The 14,307-nt window shown below is 37.1% G+C and overlaps 1 protein-coding gene across 4 annotated transcripts in view; it reads left to right on the top strand.

Moving 5' to 3' along the window:
- Positions 1-14,307, top strand: part of LOC114031857 (E3 ubiquitin-protein ligase RNF138) — a 48,016-nt gene that overhangs the window by 288 nt on the left and 33,421 nt on the right. The window lies entirely within an intron of this gene.

Raw genomic sequence — 14,307 nt, 5'->3', positions numbered from 1 at the left:
AAGCGACCGGAAGCCCGGCCCGCGTTCCTCAGGCCCGGCCCCCCCCGTCTTAGCGGGAGCCCCCCCCACCCGGCCTCGAGGGTCCCCTCACCTCCCTATTCCCCCCCCCAGGTCCCCGGGGCTGTCGGACCCCAGGCTCCCGGATCCAGGCCTGCAGGCTGGCTTCCCCTGCCCAGTCCTGCAGAGAGGAAGTGGGGAAATGGGGGCGGGGGGAGGCGGTGTTGGGGTTGCTCCCAAAGCTTATTTGGGGCTACATTTGGATCTCAATTAGAGGCAGTGGTGCAGGGGCTGTTGTGATATCTCCCTCCTCTCATTCTCACGAAATTGGGGGGCAGGGTCCCAAGGGCACCCAGATTTCCCTCTCGTCCCTCCGAGATTTTGCCCTCACACGGGGTTACTTAGAGTCTAGGGCCCCCAAAACCACCTTTTTGGATTTACTGTTTTTGCCCTTCTTTGTATCACCAGCTCTTAGTGATACATAGTAGGTTTTCAATAAATGTTTGTTGTATTGACTTAAAGGCCCTCTTCCGTGTCTGATTGGTGTGGCGTGGTCTCTTTAATTAGGTTGGAGGGTATGGTAATTTTTTCATTCTTCAAACGAAAAAAGTGATAGTATTTCCGTTTCCTAGGGTTGTGGTAGCATTTTTTTCCCCTTTGCTTCCAACCCCTTCGGTTTCCATTTTGTTTTGTTTGTAAAGTGAGGGTGAGAGAAAGAACGCAGCTGTTTCTGGAAGGGTTTGGAGAATGTGACCTTAGGGGATTTAAGTCTTTTAAGAAGCATTTATTTGGAGCTTTTTAAGTTGGAGGTGGTGTACTGTTTTCTGGGAGTGAATATTCAAGTGAGGCAGCTCGTGCCCTGTTGGAGCTTTTATTCAGCTTAAGGACCCAGGAGCTTTGAGTGAAGAATTAATTTTGAAGCAAAGTATGGGATTGAAAACAACTAGATCTTAAGGTTTAGAGTTGGAAGGAATCTTTAGAACATATCTAGTTCCTCCTTCCTCTCTCCCCCATTTATAACAGGAAACTGAGGCCCAGGAAGGTTGTGACTTGTGATCATACAGATAGTAAGAAGCAGAGCATGGATCCAAATCGAGGTTAATTCCAAATCCATGCGTCTAGTTATATGGACCAAAATTACTTAAGCTTCCTGGGCCTCCATTTTCCTCATTTGGAAAATAAGAGGGTTGTTCTAGATGTTCTTTGAGGTTGCTTCCAGTTCTGGAGCTATGATTCTACTCTCTATGTCCTTGATTTTTTTCCTTTGGGAAAAAATCTAAGCCTTCGGGAAGGGTCTCTGATATCATTGTGGGGACAAATGCATATAGTCAACAGTTTTTCTGTAATTCAGTCTTAGAGCTGTAAGGATGAAAATATTGAGATAGTAAAGAAAGGAACATGGATGGCAGAGTAGAAGAATTAACTTCATTTAATAGCTTTTTTTTATCAACAAAAAACAGTCCAAAGATCCTTAAAAAAAAAAAAAAATTCACCCCTATCTTAGACAACATTAGTTCAAGGGTTCTTAATCCGAGGTTGTGAACTTGAGACTTGATTTGCTTTATAATCCTGTGTACCAATATTATTCTGAGATTGGGTGTTCACAGGTTTCACCTTCCAAAGGGAATCCATGACACAAAAAAGTTAAGAACTTCTTGCCTAGTGGATTTTGTTGGTTCTGGAATCTGGTAGACCTTGGTGCACCAGAGACTTAAGTGTCTTTGGGTTAGTCACTTAAGCTTTGAGCCTGTGGCAACTCTGAGATATAAATAGGTTTTTGTTGCATCTCTTCCCACACATTGAAGTCAGTGATCTGACCACCTCTGCTTCCCAGGGGCTAGGAGGCCCATTCTGAGGATTTGCAGTGCTAAGAAACAATCTTGTTTCAGTTTCATTAAAATGGAATTCCCATTAAGAGGAATGTCTTGGTTACTGATAATTTGGTTTAAGCATCTCTAAGTAAACGTTTTGAAAAGAAAAAAATACAGTCATGTATACAGTACAGTTTTATTTCTACTACTGTTTTCAAACATGAAATTTTAATTTTTTTCTGTTAATATCTCCTTATATTTCCATTTTCTCTTAGGTATTTACACTTTCATAATTTTACAAAGACTTGGAAACAAAGCAGCTAATTGGTTTTATTCTTTAGCAGTAGGCTTTTATTTTGTTTGTTTTAATTTTTAATGTTATTTTTTTATTCTCCTTATCTTTTTTTATCTTATCTTTATATCACATTCATTTCTCCTTCTCCCTTGTACCCAGTGAGCTGTCCCTTTAACAAAACAGTTTGGAAGAAAAAAAAAACATTCAGCAGAACTAACTATAATATATCGAATGTGTTTGACAATATTTACATTTTATATCCATAGTCTCTTCCACCTCAGCAATGAATGGGGAAGGAGATTAAGTTTACAATTTCATGATGTATGAATTTTGCCTATAATATAGGCGTTGATGTTCTGTCACAACAGATTTTAAATAGGATTCTGTTTGTACACACTTCTCAACACAAGTTTTTTAATGGTTGCTTATTTACCCTGCTGAGATTACTGAACCCTTTAAATTTTCATAGCTTCAAAAGTTCACAGCCTTACTTTCACCCATTTTGCTTTTTATGAGAAGTGTAACCTCCATATACTGAGCTCCTTTAAGTTTTTTCTTGGCCTTTCTGAAGAAGTATGATGCTATAATTTGCCTTTTTTTTTTTTTTTTTTGGCTTTTTGGTGAGGCAATCGGGTTAAGTGACTTGCCCAGGGTCACACAGCTAGTGTCATGTGTCTGAGACCAGATTTGAACTCAGGTTCTCTTGACTCCAAGGCCAGAGCTTTATCTGCAGCGCCACCTAGCTGCTCCATATAATTTGCTTTAAAGACATAATATTCAGTCTTAGGATATAGGAAGATAAAGAATACAAGACTTATTTTTTATTTAGTTTACATATTTAGATTTTTTCAGAACTTAACCCATTAAAATGAACATTTAAATATACATAGTAGAACCAAAAGGATTGTGCATAAAAGTACAAATCTATTGTATATGGCTACCTTTCTCTTTTTAAATGTATAATATATTCAACATGTAACTTTCAAGGCTGTCCTACTTGTCCATGATTCCTTCAATTCTCTCTTTTTTGGGGGGGAGGATCCCTATCTCTAACCCTATTTTGTCTCTTAAAGTGAAAGAAAATTAAAAAAACAAAGCCTTTTGTAACAGATGTGAATAGTTAAGCAAAACAAATTTCCACATGGCCATATTTTAAAATTTATGTTTTGTTCTGTATTTTGAATACTTTACCATTCTGGATAGGTTAGCAAGCTTCATTATCAGCCCTCTGGATATTATGTCGTGTTTTATGATTGTTCAAGTCTTTCAAAGTTATTTGTCTTTAAATATTATTATTGTATAAATTGTTCTGGTTCTTCTCACTTCAATTAGCATCAGTTCATGCAAATCTTCCCAGGTGTCTCAAACCATTTCTTTTCCTCCTTTTTTATAGAGCAATATTCTATTACATTCATAAACCAAAATTTGTTCATCTATTCCTCAACTGATGGGTTTCCCTTCAGTTTCCAGTTATTTACCACTACAAAAAGGGCTATTATAAATATTTTTGTACACATGGTTTCTTTTTATCTTTCTTTGATATTTTCGAGTTATAGGTCTAGTTGTTGTATCCCTGGGTCAAAGAATAGGTATACAGTTTTGTGACTTTGGGCAAAGTTCCAAATTTTTTTGCAGGATAACTCCACAAACAGTGTATTAAGTATGCTTATTTTCCCTCAGGCTTTCTAATTGCCATTTTTCTTTTTTGCCATCTTTACCAATCTGATGGGTATGAGGAAGAACCCTAGTTTTAATTTGCATTCCTATATTAGTGATTTAGAGCACTTCTTTGTTGTGATTGTTGACAACTTGGATTTCTTCCTTTCAAAATCACCTGTTTATTTCCTTTGACTATGTATAGGGGAATAGCTCTTGTTCTTAGAAGTTTGAATCAGTTTCTTAGATAAGCCATTGAAACTTCCTGCAAAGATTTTTTTCCTCAATTACCTGTTTCTTTGCTAATTTTAACTGCATTGGTTTTGTTTGTGCAGAATCTTTAATTTTAATGTAATCAAAATTGTCCATTTTTTCCTTCTGTAATCGTCTCTATCCCCTATTTCATTATGAACCTTTTCTCTATGCATAGTCAGTCAACAAGCATTTATTAATTGCTTACCATGTGCCAGGAGCTGTGTTAAGCTCCGGGGATACAAAGACAGTCCTTGCCATGGCACTCACAGTCTAATAGGGGAGTTGGGAAAGGGATTTGAATTGCTTCTCCAATTTATTTGTGATATGACTTTGTCATATATTCATTTGGGGTTCATTTTGTTGGAGATGTTTTAAGTCTACTAGGGGTTCTTCACCTGGTGCCCATTTTTTTTTTATGATTTTGATAACTATTTTAATATTGGTTTCCTTTGGTAATCAAATGCATTTTATTTTATACGTTTAAAAACCTTTTGAGAAGGGGTCCATAGGTCTTACCAGACTGATAAAGGGGTCCATGACACAAAAGGGTATTTTGGTCTGTATCAAATTTCTGCCAAACTGCTTACCAGTTTCCCTAGCAGTTTTTGTCAAATTATAAGTCCTTATCCCAGTAGTTGGGGTCTTTGGGCTTAATCATACACTAGGCTACTGTGTTCATTTGGTTTTGTATGTTGTGTTCAACAATGTTTTTTGAACTTTTCCATTTTTAAACCAGTTTTAATGATATGTTGCTTTGTAGTTTAGTTTGAGAATTGGGTATTGTTAGGCTCCACTTTTTTTCTCTTGAAATAGTTGACCTTTTGTTTCTCAAGATGAACTGTTAACTTTTTTCTTAGTGCTGTAAAATAATCTTTTATTATTTTGGTAAAGGCATTTAATACGTAAATTAAACAAAAATTGTCATTTTCTTTTATTATTGGCTCAACCTATTCATAACCAGTATTTCTCCAGAGTTTTAGGTCTGTATGATTTTGTTTTTAATTCTGAACTTAAAATAATAAAGCAGTTTCCATGTCCGTTTCCATATCCACAGCAGAACAAAAAAAAGGATTGTATATGAAGCTTTGAATCTTCATTTCATATTGATTGCTTTTTTAGAAAAGTATATAATAAATTTAATGTTAATTTCAAAACTATCTTGCTTGTCTGTGCTTCCTTTTTAACTTCTATTTAGAACATTATTTTTAATTACATTATTTAAAAAAAAAATTTCAATGGCCATCTTTTTTATTTTCTTTACTGTTGCTAACTACCTTGAAAGCCCCTCCTTCTAAATTAAAAACTGAGGGAAAAAAGAGGGGGAAAATCCTTGTAACAAATAAGCACAGTCAAACAAAACATTAGAAAATGCATGCTTCTTTATATATCTTGGACTGTCCATCACCTCTGCCAGGAGGTGTATGTAACATGCTTCATCAAAGGTACTCTGGAAATATATTTGGTTTTTGCATTTATTAGAGTTCTTAAGTCTTTAAAAGTTATTTTTCATTATGGTGTAATCCTTAACATAAATTGTGTTCTGGTTCTGCTCACTTCACTCCTTATCATTTCATACTACCAAAGACTCTTTGAAATTGTCTCTCAGTTACATTCATTTGCCAGAATTTGTTCAGCCATTCCCACAATTAAAGGTACCCATTTAAAGCCTAATCTCTCCTCTCCTCTCTCTTCCTTCCCCTTCCTTTTAATTCATTCTCTGGATCAAGAAATTGGTTTTGGTTGCAGTTACTCCTTCTCCAGTATTATTGACCCTCTGACTCTCCTGCCCCCCAGTCCCTATCCTATCCATTCCTGCTTATTTCCTTTTTGAGTCTGATGGATCCCCATAGGAAATTGTTACCTGTTTTTGATTCCCCTTGGTCTAAAGAATCTCATGTTTTTGTGTACTACTCTTTTCATGCATCCCAGTATTGAGAAATAGTCTGTGAAATATTCTTTGAAGACATTAATGTTCTGAATACTTGCTTCTTCTTTCCCTGTTAGAATGTTAGCACTATATCATCATACATATTCTTTCAGTTGCTCAAATAAATTTACTATTCTGGGTTTCTTTTGACTCTTTATGTTTCTATTTCAAAGTTCCTACTCAACTTTGGTCTTTATGTCAGAAATGCAAGTCTTCTCTGCCTTTAAAAGTCCATTTATTCCTTTTCTAGTAGGATTGTACTTATGGAGTACGTTTGTTCCTAAAAATCACCACATAATAAAAACCACAGGGCTTCTGGGGAAAAAACTTCAGGGATACCCAAAAAAAGAGAGAGTAACCTACTAAAAAACAGTAGCACAGTTTAACACTTATTAAGCAGTTCAGATATATAACACTGAAATAAATAGCAGTGAAGTCTGTGGCTTTGGACACTGCTGTGGCTGTACCTATGCTCCTGCCAGTTGGGCTGAGCTGGCAAAGTTGACGTCTTACAGGGTACAGGGCAATCTCAGTGACTGAGATTCTCCCTGTGATACTTTACCTTGAAAAAATCTGAAGTTTTCTTGTGGAAAGTGGGCCTTGGGAGGGTTACAACTTGTGAGTTATTGTGAATTGGTGGAAGGAGGATAATCTGTAATCAGATAAAAAAGTTATAATTTCAGATAGGAATGGGTATCGCTCATTGTCTTCTTATTTCCTGTGTGAATTTTGTATTTGAACAGGTCACACTGTGAGGTTCTGTTCAGTGATGTGCAGGTTTCTGACTTCTCTGTTTTCTTGTGGAAAAAATTTACATTACGCTCATATTATTCCCTATTATTGCATTGGAGAAAAAATTCACTTTTTCAAAATGAATATTATGGCAGAACTTACTGTATTCCACTTTTCAGGGTAAGTTATTTTTGTTGTAAGTTTATATCTTTTGCCTTCTAGAATTTTCTATTCCAAGATCTCTTGGTCATATATAGCAAAAACTATCAAGTTTTGTGTAATCCTGTCTGTGGTTCCTTAATACTTGAACTTTAGTTCTTTGGAAGTGTTTTTGCTTTGAAGGAGGATTTCTACATTTTGCCTATGACATTCATGAGACTTTTCTTTTGTTAAGTGGACTGGAACTGGTCTCTAACCTGTCAGTGGCAGAAGCTGAGCAAAGCAGGCTAGAGACAGAGTCAGAAATCAAACAGAAGTTTAATTTCAAAATGAGAAAAACAGGTTTGCAAATCGAAGTCTTCCTGAAAAGGAGGGTTGCTTGTGGCTGGGATAGGGTTTTTGAACATGAAAACCCCAAAAAGACAGGACCCACCACAGTTATTCTTAGGTCTTGAGTAAACAGTTCCCACAGCAGGCCCACATGTGCAGGCATTTTTGGGACAATATAGGTGTTCTTGGATTCTGTGGCGACAACCCGTAAGTTATTAGAATCTTCAAGCCTTGTGATTGTCTCAAGGCTTTAGGGGCATTGAGCGTTGTGATTGCTCAGCGGGGTACAGAAACAGGGTGGCAGGAACAGGAGTGCAGTACCTGGTTTGGTTCACTTAGGTAAGCACAGGAGTTGTTCAGAGTGTCTGGAGATGTTATTGATAGCTTTCTGCTTCAGCTTGTTGGTTGTAGCTCCAGCTCTCAGGCCAGAATCTCCTGGGAAATAGGGGAACGCCAACAAATCTAAATACTTATTGATTAATATGAAAATCATAAATCCCTCAGTGAACACCTGGTGCTGGTCAAAGCAATACATTTTGTTCAGAGAGTGAGGTCATCCAGAGGGAGAGCACAAAGGTTTGTTAGCCAAGCATGGCTTGCTTTCTGGGCCTTAGCTCTGGAAAATAGAATGTCTCCTAATATCTTGACACTTTTAAAGAATCTTTCCATGAGGTGATTGGTGGATTCCTTTTATCTTTGTTTTCCCTACTGTAATAGACCTGGGCACTTCATTTGTGATATTTTGAAATATGGTGTCTAGGTTTTTAAAATCGTGGTTTTCAGGGAAGTCTAATTCCTCTTCTTGACCCCTTTTTCCCCTATTTTTTCAATATTTGGGTTTTGTTCTAAATTTTCTTCCTACCAGGGTGTCAATTGATTTGTTTGCTATATTCTAGTGTTGAGGGAGTCTTTACTTGAGAGAAGTTTGCCATTTTCTCTTTAAGCTACCTAATCTCCTTCCAGTTCTTTCCTCCATAGCTTTTTTTTTTATTTAAATTTTTAAATTTTTTTTATTTTTTAGGCAGTTGAGGTTAAGTAAGTGACTTGCCCAGGGCCACACAGCTAGTAAGTGTCAAGTGTTTGGTCTAAGGTTGGATTTGAACTCAGGTACTCCTGACTTCAGGGCCCGTGCTCTATCCACTGTGCCACCTAGCTGCCCTCCTCTGTAGCTTTTATTTAATCTTTTATCTCTTACTTAATTTCTTCTAGTCATTCTCGAAAATTCTTTTTTCCCCTTGAGTCTCTGCAGTTGTTATGGACTAAAACTCCCTACTTTTTAGGGCTCTCTAGATCTTTGATAAAATAGAGATCCATAAATATATGCTGGTCGATAGCTTCGTTTTATTTCTCTCTACAGTTTTAGTTCTTGAATGGGCCTTTGTGCTTGTTTTTTACCTGTTCTTTACCTCCTGTTTCTCGTTTTGGAGGAGGTACTCAACTCTACTTGATCTTGCTCTGTGTCCCCAGTTCTTTTGTTGACTTCTACTTCCTGGGGTTAGACCATTCTGATTGTTTCAGATTCAGGGGCTTGTACTTCAGGGCTTCTCTGGCATCTCAGAAAAGAGTGCTTAGGGACTTTGGACTTCATGGGCACTTGGGCTCTCTAGGTCAGAATGCCATGCCATCCTATGCTCTCACTGGTAACTGCCATTCCCTTTTGTGAGTTATCATCCTTGTGCTTTCTCTGCTCTTGCTGCTACTGGACTGGCTTGTAGGTTTTACATGTCTTTGACCTATCCCTACCTATGTTTGGAGACTACTGGCTTGTTTACCTTCATTGCCAATCAGTCTCTCATTGGGGAATGTGTGGTGCATATGATAAAAAGCATTGGATTTGAAGTGAGAGGACATGAGTTTTATATGCCCAGCTCTACTAGGATCATATGGACTTAAAGCTGGAATTTAAGAAGTCAACTCCAACTCCCTCAATTGACAGATGAGGAGACTGAGCTATAGAGAGGTGATTTGCCCAAGGGATTTCACAGATTAAGTAATTGGTAGAGTTGAGATTTGAACTCAGACTTTGTTTCCCAATTCATGCTTCTTCTGAATTACTTATATGATCTTAGTCAAGACACTTCTCAGGGCCACCTCATTTTAAAAAGGAGAGATGTGGACTAGATAACCTAAAATCCCTTCCAGTTATAATGGTGGTATCCTAAGTCACTTTATCTCTGTGGACATTGGTTTCCTTGCTTTCCAAATGACATCCCTTCAATCTCTAGAGCCTGTAAGGTTCTTAGTATTGAAAATAGAAGGGAGTTGAAGATCCTTCAGCTTGTTTAGATTTTCTCCCTGTTTCTACTTGGAAAGCATGAAAATAAGGATTGTAGTTAAGTCTGTTTATTTCGGCTGTCACTGTCCCTCTCCCCACTTTTACTTTTTTGTAGTTCTCTTCAGCAGTGATAGGAAAGTGTGAAAGGGGAAGTGGGGGAAATAATGTTAACCTCAGAGGTCAAAAATGCAGAAATCTAGTTGCTCTTCACAGTAAATATAAGGAATATCTCTTTAGTTTAGCTACATTGGTACAAAGAAATTTAACTTCCATTTGTGGTATTTTGGAATGTTTATAGCTCTAACTAGCAGTGTCTTGCACATAGGAATAGCTCTAAACATTTCATTGATTTTTGGCTTGATTGGGGCATGTATCTTCGGAAGGTTGAGGTACTTTATTAGTAGCAGCCAAATAAAGGTAAGATGGTGTTCCAACTAATGCTAGAGACTTTGTATCTCTAAAGATTTACTTTGTCCATATATGAGTGGTTTATTCTACTTGATTATTTAACAACCAGCAGAGTACTGATAATGGGTATCATCTGTGACTTCAGTGACCTGATGAGAATCCTGCTGACAACTTCAGTGTACCAAGTAAGGCTCAAGGGTAAATGGAGGGGTGGCTTTATGTACTGGTTATTATATTCAAGTACTTACGTATTGAAAGGGTAGGTAGGAAAATTGTTCAGGTAAATTTTTCACTTCCTCATCCTAGTTTAGGATCAATTTTTCATCAGGTATTTAAGCTACTGAGTGCTAGGCCCAGGGATATAAAAGTATGAAGAATGAAACGATCCCTAATTGGAAATGAGCTTGCATGCTAAAGTGCAATGTTGCAACTATCTAGTTGTTTGTGTTGGTGCCTTACCTCTGTTAGATTATAAGTTCCTTGAAGATAATTTCTGTCTTGGTAGACATTATTCAATAAGGGCTTGAATTGAATTTAAAACAAAAACAAAATGTGAAATGAGAATTATAGCATTTAAAAAATTAATTTAATTTAAAACTATTGAGTTGGTTAATTAAAATGATTGTACTTATTTTGGGACAGTTAACAGTAGGAGTAATCTAGAATTAAACAATGTTTTGAAGCTTTGCTAGAACTAGATGCTTTTGCTATCCCTGTCATGCATTTTTAAGTTTAGCATAATATGATTGATATGGGTTTGGCTGTTATGGGATGTTATGTCTTTTCTGGCAAGTCAGAATTCCAGGGCTACTAGGTGGCACAGTGGATAAAGTGCCAGGCCTGGAGTCAGGAAGACTAATCTTTGAGTTCCAATATGGCCTCAGACACTTACTAGCTGTGTGGGCAAGTCACTTAATCCTGTTTGCCTCAGTTTCCTCATCTGTAAAATGAGCTGGAGAAGGAAATGGCAAACCACTCCAGCATCTTTGCCAAGAAAACCCCAAATGAGGTCATGAAGAGTTGGACACAATTGAAATGACTGAACAACTCAGAATTCGGTATTAGAGATAGGCTGGACCTTAAAGATATACTTTCATTTACCAATCTAACCAGATTAGTCCAAGGTCATTTAGACCTGCCAGTCCAGGCAACTTGACCAGCCTTGAGTAGTTCTCTAACTCTCACTTGCTGTATCCTACATCAGTCTTGGTGATAGTAGTACTAGTAGCCCCTTATCAACTGGGCAAGCCTTAAGGACTTGCAGATTTCTTTCCCAGGCTACACTTTCTTTACTGGATAATGGTAGGGCTTTTGAGAAAGGAGCTGGAAAATAATTCCTAAATTGGAGAGAAAACTATAAGAGGAGAGCAGAAACACTTAAAAGTTTCTGGGTAATTTGAAGTCTACTCTGGAGGGTTGGTGTCAGCCAATAACTCTACTGCAGTGTGATAGCTTGTGTATAGTAATAGCTCCATCCTCTCTCATGGGCTCATTTGTGACCAAGAGGATTGAAGGCTTGGGAAAATGTTCATATCAGTAGCTTAGGAGAATTTTGCCTTTTTTATTAACTCTCCAAAAATTAGAATTCCTTATTATTGTCCTTGACATTATCATCTAGTTAGAAAAAGTAGACATCTAGGCAAAGGCCTAATGCTTCCCTAATATGGCTACAGATACTGTTTCTGGAGCTCAGAAATTTTCTTAGAGAAGAGCCTTATGGTTCACACACAAGGGAAATCCTTTAAACACTCTCCTTTAAACATTCCATGTTCAGCAGATGTTTCCAAGGCATGAACTTTTTTCCAAGGCATGAATCCTGGGTGATTTTTTTTTTTTCCTAATCAATGTCCTTTCTAAAATGTGTCACCCAGAACTAACAATAATATAATAGAAATGTAGTCTGACCAGGGCAAAGTACTATGTGACCATCAGTTCTCTACCTTGGATTCTATGCATCTCAATATAATTTAAGATTGCATTAACTTTCTTGGCTGTCATATTGTACTGTTGATTGCCATTAGATTGCAATCCATTAAAATACCAACTCTTTTATCTGAACTCTCTAGATACCCCTTCCTTATGAAGTTGATTTTTTTAAATTAAAAAAATTTTTTTTTGAAGTTGATTTTTTAAAAACCCAAATATAATATTCAAAATTTAGTAAAGATAAATGTAATTTTCATAGATTTAGCCTAGTGATGATGATGATAACCAGTACTTACATAGTACTTTATAGTTTGCAAAGCTTTATGGTTTACAAATATCTCATTTGATCCTCACAATAACCCTGGGAGATAGGTGCTATTATCCCCATTTTAGAGATGAGGAAACTGAGGGAGACAAGTTAATAGATTTACTGAGGGTCACACATCTAGTAAGTGTCAGGCTGAATTTGAATTTGGGTCTTCCAGACTCCAGGTCTAGTAGAGCTCTGTCCTCTGTTCCACCTAGCTACCTCAACAGGTAACTCATCAAGATCTATTTGAATTATGAATCTGTTATCCAGTTTGTTAACTGTTCCTCCCAGCTTTGTGTCATCTGTAAATTTGATAACTATTCTATCTCTTACCTTCAGAATTGTCAGGGAACCTTTAGTGGCTACTCTTTTGTTCAACTAGTTCTGAATATATCTGAGTTATCAATCTTTTTTTCCTTTTTAAGTTTTCTAGCACTATATCATTTGTCTGTTTTATCCCTGGAATAAGCCATAAGTTTCTTAAGGTGAGAAATTATCTTATGTCTGTATACTTTTACATAGTAGATGCTTTATAATGTCTGTTGAATTGAACTGATACAGACCAGTAGGTTTACTTTGTTCTTTTGGAGGCACAGAAGACAAGACTAATTTGGTGCCAGAAACATTCCCTCAGAGGGAAATAAACCAACATGATTGGAGTTTTTCTGGGTTCTGTATGTGCTCCTTCATGGACACATACTTTCAATAACTTCCTAGGGAGGTTTGGGAGACACTAGTCTTGTAATATGTCACCTAGTCAAAATGAATTGCTTTTTAAGTAGTGAAAGATATTTCACGTATGATTAACTGCTGTTAATGATTGTAGGAGAGGCTTCATGAGACTAGAGAGGGCCGTATGTCCAATTTTGAAAAGGAGAACAACATGGATTTTTCCAACTATAGGGTAGTGAGTTTGGTGTTAATTCCTGGAAAAATTCACAGTTTCAATATTCAATCTATTTGGGTACTACCCCCACTGATGGGAGAGCACAATCTTTTTACTGCCTGGGAGAGTGTCTTTAGAGTTATGTCTGAATAATTCATCATCCCATAGCCAATGTGATGATGAGTATTTCTTTCCCAATTTAGTTAATCTGGTCCTTGGCTGATAGACAGTAAAACATTGCCAAGCTTATACTTAACATTTTTAACTGGAAAGATCTGGCAGAGCTTTTCAGTCTTTGGAGGGTGGTGGTGGGGTGGAGTGGGGTGGTGGCATGTGTACTTAAGCTATTTCCAAACTAGGAAGAGGCATCTGAGTAGAACTTTAATGGAGGGAAAATTTTTAGAATGGGTTTTAAAATAGTTTGTAAGCACAAGGAGGGAGATTTTGATCTTCATAGATAACCAGCGGTGTGTTCTTTAAAAACAGATCTTGGCAAACTAAACTAAGACTGGGATTAGGGAAATATTGTAGACGTATACGGTACTTGAATATTAGCAAGGCATTTGAGTTGGTCACAGCAGCCTTGTGGAGATGAAGAAACAAAAATAAATTTCAGATGATTTCAGAAATGGTTGAACAACTATTAAAAAGTGTTAATTGAATGTCAGCCTTGATTGAGGGAGGTCTCCAGTGCTATACTTCAGTGCCTGTGCCTGGCTTTGGTAGTATTAAAAATTTCATTCCCTTGAATGATGATACACATGACACACTTAGCAAATTTATGGATGGTATAAAGCTTGGATGACAATTGGATTAAAAAATATTGACAGGATGTGATGATGGGTCAATCCTAAACATAAGAAATGTACTTAGGTAGTTTCTTTGTACAGCCCAGGCAAAAGGATTGAGAAGATATGACTAGATAGCATATCATATGCAAAAAGGTCTGATTGTATTGGAAGGATTGTTGTAATGGAAAAATGGTTAGACTTACTGTGTTACTCTGTTAGGATAGAACTAGGATAGGTAGAAGTTACAGGGGCATATTTGTGTTTAGTTAAGATAAGGAAGAATGAATTACCTAGCAATTAAAGCTATAAAAAATGAATTTCCCTCATCACTGGAGGTATACAAGTGTAGATTTTGCATGTAGTAGTGCATGATGAGTGGTTATAGAATACATGAATGATTAATGAAGAGGAGATTCATGAATGAATTTAAGCTTTCATTAAGAGCTAACTGCAGAGCACCTGTGAGTTAGGTAGGCGTTGGATAAGATGAACCTCCAATCTCCCTTCCAGCTTTAAGATTCTAAGGCTTCACTAATGGTGGGGGATGTT

Source organism: Vombatus ursinus, unplaced genomic scaffold, assembly GCF_900497805.2.
Source record: "Vombatus ursinus unplaced genomic scaffold, bare-nosed wombat genome assembly UNPS02015255.1, whole genome shotgun sequence".
Taxonomy (NCBI): Eukaryota; Metazoa; Chordata; class Mammalia; order Diprotodontia; family Vombatidae; genus Vombatus; species Vombatus ursinus.
Note: the sequence above shows the minus strand (reverse complement) of the source record. Positions and strands in the feature narration are given on the sequence as shown.